Genomic DNA, 12,572 nt, shown 5'->3' on the forward strand with positions numbered 1-12,572 from the left:
GACAGGAATAAACCCTGTAGAAAGTAATGTGTTTGATAGTTATTCACATACTCTTGAGATCATACTTAATTCATGTTTCTTTTCAGTGAAGTGATAGCTGTGAAATTGTTCAAGGGAAAACTATGGTAGTTGTAGAATGGACTTTTTAATTAATCAGCTGTCACAAAATGTAGTGGAAAATTCAGTGAGATTTCTAAATGTCCAGTAGCATCTGACCAGTCGATTGTCACATCTATAAATGCTGTTTGTAATGAGGATTTTTCAATTGTGAGAGCTTGTCCCCACTACATCTCCCAGATGGAATCTAAGTATAAGTTGGTTTACTCTGGTTATCAGAGTTCCAAAATGAGTCTGTTTTAGTGTTGAGATTGGAACACAATAATTTTTTTTTTTTTATTCTGTCTTGGACCCTCAAATCATACACACTGACATAGTTAGGGGGCTTAATGACTTTTCTTATCCCCATGATAGTCATGTAATATTGGCATAATTCAGTAGAAAATATATCACTTTGTCACTCTTTAATCCCCCAAACAAAGGGATATTGAAACAGAATGGAGTGTCTTAAAGATGATATTCTCTTGCTCTTATTGCAAGAATCCACTAATAATCTCAGTTTAGCAGGCTGTTGTCATAAAAGTGGAGTGTGAAAACATCCACATAGATAGTTTGCTTTCCATTTTCTTAATTTTAAACATTAGATTTTCAACACATGGACTAAAAAGCCAACTTCAGCATAAAAGTAGAATTTCTCTTGTTTCTTACATAGCTACCCATTTAAGAAGGACTTTTTTTTCCCAAGGAATTCATGCACTGAGTATAGAGCTCAGTCTTACATACATACTTTCCCACATGTGATCCTGAATAGGCTGCTGAAGGATAAGATGATAAGATGAACAAAAGCAAGACCAGAGCTTGCTTTTCTTTCTTTATTTCTTTTTTAAAAAAAGGAACAAAAGGTTTATTGTGCAGGCCTCCAAATGACAAAATAGCTTACTAAAAATGCAAGTTTGAAGCTAGTTGATGTTTCATTGCTGTTTAAAAGCTCTTTCCAAGCTTTGATTAACACATTGATAATTGAAAACTATCTGGACACGTTATATGTTCTAGATACTAATCTGAGGCTTTCAGGAGTCCCTACACCTTCAGACTAGCTAAACTGCCTTAAATCCTTTCTGGAGGGAGGAAGGGTAGAAATAAACCCAATGGTTGAATTAAATAAATACAGTTAGTTGTTCCACATTTGTTGAGACAGCTTTCAATCCAGAGAGTATTTGTTCCAGTTATCTAATCAGCCTCATTAAAAGCTGCAGCTGCCCAGAGCAGCTTTATAAGAGCAATATACCCTGAAATAATCCAAATTAATGATTTCTTAGGGCAGTGTTAAAGAGCTTCCAGACAGTTGTACAATGTCATGAGCCAACAGGATTAACTTCATCTTGCCATTGCCCTTTTTTATGTGAAAAGATGGAAGTTGTTTTTTCCGGAGAGATGTTTACCATAAGATGGTTTGCTTACATTTATTTTCATATGAACATAAACATCTCCCAACTGCAGAATTATAAACAGATACCAAAAAAAGGAAGGCTCCACTAATCATTGGCTATTGTGATTGGCAATGGGTTTTCTGGGACTTGTACCATTTTAGTGACTATGGAGGCTTGAATTTGCGTACTTTGAGTACATGGCTAAACTAGGGATGTACGACTGTCCTGAACCCTTAATTGAGTATGGTGTATCTCCAGGTAGTTTGCTTACAATGAGTTTCTCAGGCTTGTAACTACTAGGCTCAAGTCTCATATGCATGAGACCTGTTGTGTTCCATGAGTGTCTGTGTTAATCGCTCAGCCGTGTCCGACTCTTGTGACTCCATGGACTGTAGCCCACCAGGCTCCTCTATCCATGAGATTTTCTAGGCAAGAATACTGGAGTGGGTTGCCGTGCCCTTCTCCAGGGGATCTTCCCAACCCAAGGACTGAAACCTGGTCTCCTGCAGTGCAGGCAGATTCCTTACCTTCTGAACCACCAGGGAAGCCTGTTGCATGAGTAGATGTAACCAGACTCTGACTTGTCCTTTTTCCTACCCTACTTAAAAAAAAAAAAATCTTCTTTGGGCTGCTGCTTTTAGTTTGTTCCCTTGCCTTAGAATTTATATGAAGCAGCATCCTAGAATATAATTTTAAATTTCAAAGAAGGACTTGGATTTGAAAGGACTTTTTTATTTCCTCCACATTTGGTCTGAGTGGTGATTGTATTAAATCAGGCTTTTATGGAAATGCTATCATTAAAAACACACACACACACACACACAAAAAAACTTCTCATAGTCTCTAGGGACAGGACTTGGAAATCCGACACAGGCCTTTCTGATTAGGGTATGAGAACTCCCACTTGTTAGCAGTGGTTTTGTTTTGTTTTTGATTTATAATAACTCCCAGCTAATGGTCCTGTTTTTAGAACTATTTAAAGAAGTTCTAAACTAAAATTGTAAAGGAACTAGATGAAAAACATTAACAAAAAACATTAACACAACAAATAGATTTGTGTCTCCACCCCAGCAGTGCACAATCTGTCAATGCTGTCTCCTTATTTTTCTACCCTTTTCTTCGATTTGACTTGCTGCCTCCTTTTCCCCTTCCCTCTTCACCCCTCAGGGGGCCTGGCCATTTCTCTGGGCTCTAGAGTCTTGACTCTGCTTCCTTTCATTCTTTCTCCCATGATCCTCCAGGTCCTCAGTTCTGTTCTGTCCTCCCACTAATTTTTCCTGAATTTTCCATTGCCTGATCCTCCTCTGGGCTGCTCCGCCATCCTCTTCATTCCCCTTTGGCCTGAGGCCTCTTTTCCTTGCCTTCCTGTTCATTCTGCTGTTAGTCAGAAGCCACCTCTTAACCTTGGAGGGAATTTTGTTTTGATTTTTTTTCCCTGAAATTAGTTCAAATTTAGGCAGATCTATTTTGGGAACTTTCAGAGCAGGAATTTCCTAGCAAAGCAAACACCAGAGCATAAGATGCTGTGTTTCAGAAGGAATTGTTTTGGGTTAAGTGCGATAATTAAACATGCCCTTTCCCACCAGGAGCTATGAAAACTAAACAGTTGACAGGAGGTGGATGGGAGATCAAATAGTCACTATTCCTAATAAAGCTGGACTAGTGACCCTGACTTGCTGCTGCTGCTAAGTTGCTTCAGTTGTGTCCGACTCTGTGCGACCCCATAGATGGCAGCCCACAAGGCTCCCCTGTCCCTGGGATTCTCCAGGCAAGAACACTGGAGTGGGTTGCCATTTCCTTCTCCAATGCATGAAAGTGAAAAGTGAAAGTGAAGTTGCTCAGTCGTAACCGACTCTTAGCGACCCCATGGACTGCAGCCTACCAGGCTCCTCCGTCCATGGGATTTTCCAGGCAAGAGTACTGGAGTGGGGTGCCATTGCCTTCTCCAGACCCTGCCTTAACCTGTGGTCAAAACCAAGCTTCTACTTTAAATTGTCTCTTCTGGTCACTGGCAGAGCAGCCAGCCAACCAAATATTGAGACCTTTCTCCAGGCGTCTCTCAGTATGAGGAGGCACAAATGAGGGTCTGCTGAGAACTCTTGTTTTTCAGGCTTGGCGATGCCCCTCTAAATCTATCCACTCTTGGAACATGATGAATGCAAGTGCACAGTGAGTGCTCATGCTCAGTTCCCAATTTTATCCATTAGATCAGATCGTGTGTAATAATTAATTTAAATGAATCTGTCCTTTTAGCTAATACAAATTAATAAGATATGTTTTTATACAATTCAGTGTATTTTCCTAAAATTCTGACTGAACACCTGATAACTTTTTGAGTACCAAGGACACAAAAATGAATTGGATGTGGATGACTCTGGCCAACAAGGAGCAGGTGCAGGAAAATTAATTAGACATAACAGTATGCAAAAATATTGTTATCTAGGAGTCCTGTATGAAAAGGCCTCACTGGGGAGGGCCATCTCTGTTTCATAAGTACTTTCATAAATCCTTTAGGCAAAAATAAATAGGTTTTGTAAAGTTGATGGAATTTGAAGTGCCCTTTTTGAGAAAACATAAAATTATTAATTCAAAATCAGATTCCAAAGTGACTATCTAGAATAAGAATAGAAAACAAGAAAAATTACTAAAGCCTTGGAGATACAAGTCCTTGGTTTCTGAGTTCTTTTGAGGCATTTCTCCAGAAATGCTCCATTTGCTATCTAGTGTCTTGCCTGATGTCAGGAACTTGATGGTTCCTGGCAACTTCCAAAACTCATGGGGTATATGGAATTGGGGCCTGAAACTTAACTGTCACTGGCTTCATGGTAAATCTGCTCTGGGGCAGATTTCCAGAGCTTGAGTGTTGGTTGGATCATGACTTCAAATAATGGAGGAATAACTTTGCAAAGAAGGGGAGGAGCATGGACGAGCTCTGTACACTGACTGCTCCCCAAACCCCCATCAACCTTCAGGAAAACTGCAAAAAGCACATTAGGCCTGCTGTGTTTGTTTCTTCTGAAAATGGGTGAAGAATTACTTCTGCATTTTGATTGGTGTGAGATCAAAAAAGAGTTGAGAAGTGATTGATATAGGTGTTATCTATGTTGCAGTATCTTAAATGCCATGATCTTTTTCTGAACTATGTTAGCTTGTGACATGTAACAGTATATACACCAAACCCTGCAAAAATATACGGTTAGGATATTTGCATTTGTATCCAGTACTGGATTAATTTATGCCACATTATCTCTCAAACTGAAAATATCTAAAATCATTTATATATATATATAATAATAATAGTAAGGCTTCAGAAAAAGATATATATATATCCATGTCCATGCTTATGTCCATGCTGTGTATCCAAACAGAATCTGAAGTCACCAAGTCTTGTCCATTGCACTAATGAGATTGCACATTTAAGTCTTGTTCCTCTTTCCCCTATCTTGACCAGAGAGTCAAGATATCTACTTCTGCTTTATTGACTATGCCAAAACCTTTGACTGTGTGGACCACAACACATTTTTATGTGTTGTGGGAAAATTCTTAAAGGGATGGGAATACCAGACCACCTGACCTGCTCTTGAGAAATCTATATGCAGGTCCGGAAGCAATGCTTAGAACTGGATGGAACAACAGACTGGTTCCAAATCGGGAAAGGAGCACGTTAAGGCTGTATGTTGTCACCCTGCTTATTTAACTTCTATGCAGAGAACATCATGAGAAACGCTGGGCTGGAAGAAGCACAAGCTGGAATCAAGATTGCCGGGAGAAATATCAATACCTCAGAAATGCAGAGGACACCACCCTTAAAGCAGAAAGTGAAGATTAACTAAAGAGTATCTTGATAAAAGTGAAAGAGGAGAGTTAAAAAGTTGGCTTAAAACTCAACATTAAGAAAACTAAGATCATGGAATATGGTCCCATCACTTCATTGCAAATAGATGGGGAAACACTGACAGACTTTATTTTTTGGGGCTCCAAAATCACTGCAGATTGTGACTGTAGCCATGAAATTAAAAGACGCTTGCTCCTTAGAAGAAAATTTATGACCAACCTAGACAGCATATTAAAAAGCAGAGACATTACTTTGCCAACAAAAGTCCGTCTAGTCAAAGCTTTGGTTTTTCCAGTAGTATGTATGGATGTAAGAGTTGGACTGTAAAGAAACCTGAGTGCCGAAGAATTGATGCTTTCGAACTGTGGTGTTGGAGAAGACTCTTGAGAGTCCCTTGGACTGCAAGGACATCCAACCAGTCCATCCTAAAGGAAATCAGTCCTGAATATTCACTGAAAGGACTGATGCTGAAGCTGAAACTCCAATACTTTGGCCACCTGATGTGAAGAACTTACTCATTGGAAAAGACTGTGATGCTGTGATTGAAGGCAGGAGGAGAAGGGGATGACAGAGGATGAGATGGTTGGATGGTGTCACTGACTCAATGGACGTGAGTTTGAGTTAACTCTGGGAGTTGGCGATGGACAGGGAAGCCTGATGTGCTACAGTCCGTGGGGTCGCAAAGAGTTGGACATGACTGAGTGACTGAACTGAACTGAACTGACCAGAGAATGCCCTTTTAAAGAGCCGTATTGCCTGCTGAAGTGATGTCATTCATTGCTAAGATGATGAAGGGTGCCTATGCTAGACTGAAATGTATCTCCATCAAGTATGTCTATACCCTAGTGCCTGGAGCCTATGAGGAGATTACCTTACATGGCCAAAGGGACTTTGTAGATGTGATGAAAAGTACAGACCTGGAGATGGAGAGACTATCCTAATTTTGGGGGTGGGTCCTGTTAAGAGAGAGGCAAGAGGCTCAGATTAAAAAGAGTAGGAAATGTGACTCTGGAAACAGAAAGGAGAGAGGTAGAGGTGAGGAAAAGGGAGTTTTGAAGATGCTACATCACTGTATTTGAAGATGGAAGAAGAGGGCACCAGGCAAGAAATGTAGACAGCTTCCAAAACCTGAAAAAGCCAGCAAAGCAAATTCTCCCCTAGACCCTCTAGAAGCAGCACAGCTCCAACAAACTTTAATTGTAGCCCAGTGAGATCCAGTTTGGACGTCTGACTTCCAGAACCGTAGAATAATGAACTTGTATTGCTTTTCAGCTACTAGGTTTGTGTTAATTTGTTATGGCAGTAATGGGAAACTGTAACAGTGACAATAATTCATTCTTTGCCATTGCGGTCAAAATGGTCCATTCATCAGCCTTGAGTATTGAAGAAAGCTAACGTTGTAAAAAAAAAAAGAAAGAAAAAAATTGAATCACTATAACCTTCACTTTTCTCTCCCCTGAGGCTTTTCGCTTTCTGTAACCCAGAATCTCAGGACTCAGTCTAGAACAAAAAGGCCAGTGCTGCAAGAGAGAGGGGACTCAGATCCACCAGAGATGGCTGTGGGCTTCACAGTATGTCAGTGCTGACCCGTGAGGTTTGGCGCACAAGGGCCTATAGCTGTGATTGTGGCCTTTCTGGGCCAGGGCCTTGGTGATTCAGGTGAGGATGGTCTTGGCCTCTCCGAGGGGCTCAGCTATTAATCTGACACTCTCATACTTATATCAGGAGGTGCCTCCAGCCTTAGCCACTCTGTGTCAGAACCCCCAAGCCCTGACTTGGAGGTGTATAACGAATCCAGACATCTTTTCCCTAAGAAAGAGCCCCCTTTTTGGTTCCTTTTACTGCCAAGAGGCTCACATATCATCCCAATCCCTTAATGATTTGAAAGTCTGTTTAATCTTCAAGAAAATGGTTGGAATTATACTCTCTCTCCTTCTAAGGAGGTAGCTTGGTTCCAGTGCAAAATTCCTCCTCCATTCCCTGTTGACCTACGCTGGGAATATTAGGAAGAGACACAAGAGATGTTTCCACGTTCCCTAGAGCAATAGGTGCTTGTTCCCCTTATCTTACATAATTGTCCAAAAGCAGGAACAGCAAGTTACCAGGAAACCAATTTTCAATATTATAGAAGAAACAATTTGTCTGTTGTGGACTGTCACTGAAAGAACAAAACGTAACGGTTAAAAACAGTAGCATCCTCAGGAAGAGAGATGTAAAGAGAGTGACGCAAAGTTCCCGTCACTTCTGTAACTTGAAGTCTAATCGTTGCCACAGTCCCAAAGAGCTGTCACTATGCATGTGTCGTGGGGGGGTTTCTGCCTCAAGAAATAGTAAACTGGTGGAATCGCCTCACAAATACTCCCGTTTTATGGAAGATGACTGTCAAACGCTGCATTTCAAATGGTCTTTTGGTAATCTGAAACACTTTTAAAACAGTAGTTCATTTACTGTTAGCTTCTGCTTTTTAGAAGCATATCAGACTGTCTGGGGTGACTTGATTCTGTTAAACCTTTCCTGTTATTCTTGTTTTTAAGATATTTTAAGTTTGGGCTTTAATGACAAGAGAGCAAATCTATCTTTATATTTTCACTAACATCTATTCTTTGTCGTAAATTTATATCCCAGGCTTTCATCTAGGCAAAAGTAAATAAACAAAGATACAAATAGAAGCCTTAACAATTTTAAAGAAATTTATTGAAAAAATTGTCTTCTAGGCACCAGGCCAGTTGCCAAAAATAGAAAAATGAATTAAACTTAGTCCCTTTTCTAGAGAAGCTCCCTTTTTAATGATGGAGAAAAGCATGTCACCAGCATAAAGTACAGAACCTCTCAGTTGATATTTGAGTTCATACGTTGTGTAAACCTCTGTAGTTTCAGAAATAAACATGACAGATATGAAGCCTGCCCACAAGTGGCTTAGAATTTGGTGAAGAGGGCAGCCTTTGAACTAATCTTCACAAGTATAACCAGTGTCTTAGTGGAAAACCAAAACACTGTATGAAAATGCTTAACAGGGCCACCACTTCATATTTGAAGGGCAGGACCAATATTAGTTAGGAAAGAGTGGAAACTTTTGGGGGTGGGATGGGTGAAGTGGGCAGAGAGAAGATTTCAACACAGCAGGTACCAAAAAGCCTTGAGGCTAGCAAGAGTATGAAATGTCTTGAAAACTAAAGGCTCTTTCTTATCAGTGAAGTGAGTGAAGTCGCTCAGTTGTGTCCGACTCTTTGTGACCCCATGGACTGTAGCCTACCAGGCTCCTCCGTCCATGGGATTTTCCAGGCAAGAGTGCTGGAGTGGATTGCCATTTCCTTCTCCAGGGGATCTTCCCGACCCAGGAATCAAACCTGGGTCTCCCGCATCGCAGGCAGACGCTTTACCGTCTGAGTCACCAGGGAAGCCCCCTTATTAAAGCCCGTTATTAGGACTGGAACAAAGAAGGGCAGTGGAAGAACATTGTGTGGGTTATGTTTTAAAATTAAGCATAGATGAAGTCTACTAAATATATGCCAACATTAAGAACTTTTAAAGAAAACCCAGTAAAACCATTGTACATTGGTTGTTTAGGTACTTGCTCATTCAGTGAACACTTATTAAATGCTCATTATGTGCCATCTCTCTGATAGGCACCAAGGATAAAAAAGATGAATAGACAGGGTGTCTACATGTACACGAAGTAGTTTGTATCGTGATGGAGGCAGATATAAGACAGGATGAAAACCAGAGATGAGGAAACAGTCCTATGTTCCTACTGTTTTAAGAAGAGGTACAATTCTCATGCAGCTGTTCTGAGATGTCCGGCTCAAATCATGCCTAAAAGTAAGAGGAGAGTGCTGAATGGCAGTAGAACTCCCATCTGGTTACACATCTGAACCTGGGCAGGTTTTACTATTGCAAGTGCCTGACTTGCTCCCTAGATCTAGTGAATTTCAGTCTGTTGGAGGTGAGACCCAAGAATCCAGAATCTTGAAAAGCATCCCAGTGATTCTGTGTGTGTTCTGCAAGTGGCATCCGGGAACGACTGAGACACAGCGTGACCTGGGAGGTCACAGTAACATTTCCCAACATGTGTGCTGCAGATTGTTCACAGATGATGTTTGGACAGAGGATCGAGGGGTGTAATGAGTTGAATTGTGTCCCCTCCCCTCCCCAAAGTCCTAATTCTCAGAGCCTAAGGATGTGACCTTATTTGGAGATGGTTTTATGAGGTTATCAAGTTTAAATGAAGTCATTTGTGTCAACTGTCATCCAGTATAACTTGTGTCTTACTGAAAGGGGTGCTTGGGCATGGACCGACGTGCAGGGAGAGCAGCATGTGAACATGAAGATGACGTCTGTAAGCCCCAGAGAGAGGTCTGGAACATCTTTCCCTCACAGCCCTCAGAAGAGACCAACTCGGCCCACACCTTTATCTTGGCCTCCTAGTCCCCAGAACTGGGAGACAAAACATTTCTTATGTTTAAACCACCCCTGGGTACTTTCTTACAGTGGCCCTAGCAAACCATTTTCATACCAGTGGTTAAATAAATTTGGGAAATTCTGAGTTAAAAGAGTTGAAAGGGTTTTTCTGCTACAGGGCCCTCAGAAGCTCAGATGCTAATCTCACATTCTAATATGACCCGGGGCCCTCTGAGAGGGGGCAGAGTCTGCATCTCATTTCAAATTTGATAACAGAGTGCTTTTCATCCATTGCAGAGGATTTCGAGAGACTGGTATTGTGTGGTTCTGACGCAGGCAATGTTGGGCTCACTTCTCTGGAGGAAGTAGTCATGCTGTGGGTCTTGATACTGGAAGGTCAGCCTCATGGAATTTGGCTTTCTCAGTAAATAAGAGCAGAGTGGGGGTGAAAATTTTTGAATGCATTCCTTCAAATCCATCACATCTCCTGGAAAAAAAATCAGCTCCCAGGGAAGGACTTACTGGAAATGATCAGAAGCCATCTCTCTTGATCCACAAATCCTTTGATTCCTGATATTTTACTTCAGTGATGCTGGAAGCTGCTCGTGGAAGGGAAAAAGGGCAAACAGTGCTATGTTGTCTACCTTTGTGGTTCAGGAAATGCAGGAGAAAAATATGGAAGGGTGATTCTATTAAACCGAGCACACCTCCTCACCTTTGCCTTCCAAGGCCTCCATTATTCCTGCTCTTGTTCCCTCATACCTTGCTAACCTGGTGATCCATCTTTCTTGAAATGGAACCTTGGAAGAGAAATGGACACTGGTTATTGTCAAGGGATTAAAAAAAATAAGACTGCAAAAATTTAACTTGCATTATTTTAGTTATTAAACACAGAGTGAGGGAAACGTGGACTTGATGAGCCCAGACTTTTAAAAATTTTTTTAATTGGAGGATAATTGCTTTATAATGTGTTGGTTTCTACTGTACAACAACATGAATCAGTCATAGTTTTTATATATATATATATATGTATATTCCCTCCCTCTTGAGCCTCTCTCCCTCCTCTCATCCCACCCCTCTAGGTCATCACAGGGTGCCAGGCTGAGCTCAGGCTTTGAAAATTTTTTCAAAGTTGAAATACTTCAATTTATTTCTCTAATGTGTTTTACATTATTTAAGATTTATGCTTTTGAACTGTGGTGTTGGAGAAGACTCTTGAGAGTCCCTTGGACTGCAAGGAGATCCAACCGGTCCATCCTAAAGGAAATCAGTCCTGGGTGTTCATTGGAAGGACTGATACTGAAGCTGAAACTCCAATACTTTGGCCACCTCATGTGAAGAGCTGACTCATTGGAAAAGCCCTGATGCTGGGAAGGATTGAAGGCAGGAGGAGAAGGGGATGACAGAGGATGAGATGGCTGGATGGCATCACCGACTTGATGGACATGAATTTGGGTAAACTCCGGGAGTTGGTGATGGACAGGGAGGCCTGGCGTGCTGCGATTCACAGGGTCGCAAAGAATCAGACATGACTGAGCAACTGAACTGAACTGAACTGAAGACTAGACTTATATATAAGAAAGTTTTAGACTTGATAATTTGCTCTGCAATCATGACAAAGGTTTGTGACTATTCCATGAAAAATGGAGATGGTGCGAACTAAACATTTATTAATCTTTGTTTCATATTTGTAAACCATTATTTATAAACACTGACTTCCCTAGTGGGTCAGTTGGTAAAGAATCCACCTGAAATGCAGAAGACATGGGTTTGATCCCTAAGTCAGGAAGATCCCTGGAGAAGGAAATGCCAACTGACTCTAGTATTCTTGCCTGGGAAATCTCATGGAGAGGGAAGCCTGGTGGGCTATAGTCCATGGGGTCATAAGAGTTGGACACGACCTAGTGACCAAGCCACCACACCATTTATAAACACTACCCATCCATCACAGTCAAATTTAGCTCCCTTTCAACCACCCTCACAGGCTGGTGATCTAACTTATCCAGTGTTTGCTCCAATAGCAACATTTCCCCATAACCAGTGCTCATCAAACAAAAGCAGTGCCCACTTCAAACAAAAGTGCAGTGTCTTTGGCTCTACTTTTAGAGTTTCTGACTTACTAGGGCTGAGTAAGTTGAAAATCTGTATTTTTAACAGGCTTCTCAGGTAAGGCTAATGGCCAGCTCAATTTGACAATTCAAACTACTCCCTGGGCATTTACCATATCCTGCCTCATACTGTTAGGGATCCTTCTTCATTTGGGATTATTTTTTCCTTAACTGAATTAAATTTTTAACATTGAAAGACTGTGTTTTTGATTGCCAGAAAATTGTTTTAATGCTGCTTTTACATTTCTGTAAGTGTGCTTTTTATTCTTTGTTAAAGTGGTTTTCTGTATCCTTTGGAAGTTTTACGTTAACTGAAAATATTCATCTTGATGTGTGGATTGTTTTTCCCTATCTAAGTCCCCTTGGGGGTGTTCATTATTTTCACTGCCGACCCCTGCTTCTAATCGCCTGGCTTAGCATTTAGGACCTTGAGTTGCAGGAATGGAGGGAGCTACATCAGTCCTGGTTCCTGTTGGCAGATTGTCACAAGGAAGTCACTTTCCCACAAAGCTGCAAGGCGGTTGATCAGCCTCAAGGGCAGAGAGGACTTGAGCCCATCTGTCCAGCTCTATCCAGACTTCTCCAATGTGAAAGAGACCAGCAGGTACCCTCAGACCATCCGTCAAGCGGCCACACTATCTTGTAAGGGTTCACAGATCCCACAGGGCCTCACTCTCTCCAGGAAACTTGGTGCTCTGACATTAGCTCCCAGCTCATCATTGCTGGGATGTGGAAATCAGCTCT

This window comes from Bos mutus, chromosome 5 (assembly GCF_027580195.1).
Source record: "Bos mutus isolate GX-2022 chromosome 5, NWIPB_WYAK_1.1, whole genome shotgun sequence".
Classification (NCBI taxonomy): Eukaryota; Metazoa; Chordata; class Mammalia; order Artiodactyla; family Bovidae; genus Bos; species Bos mutus.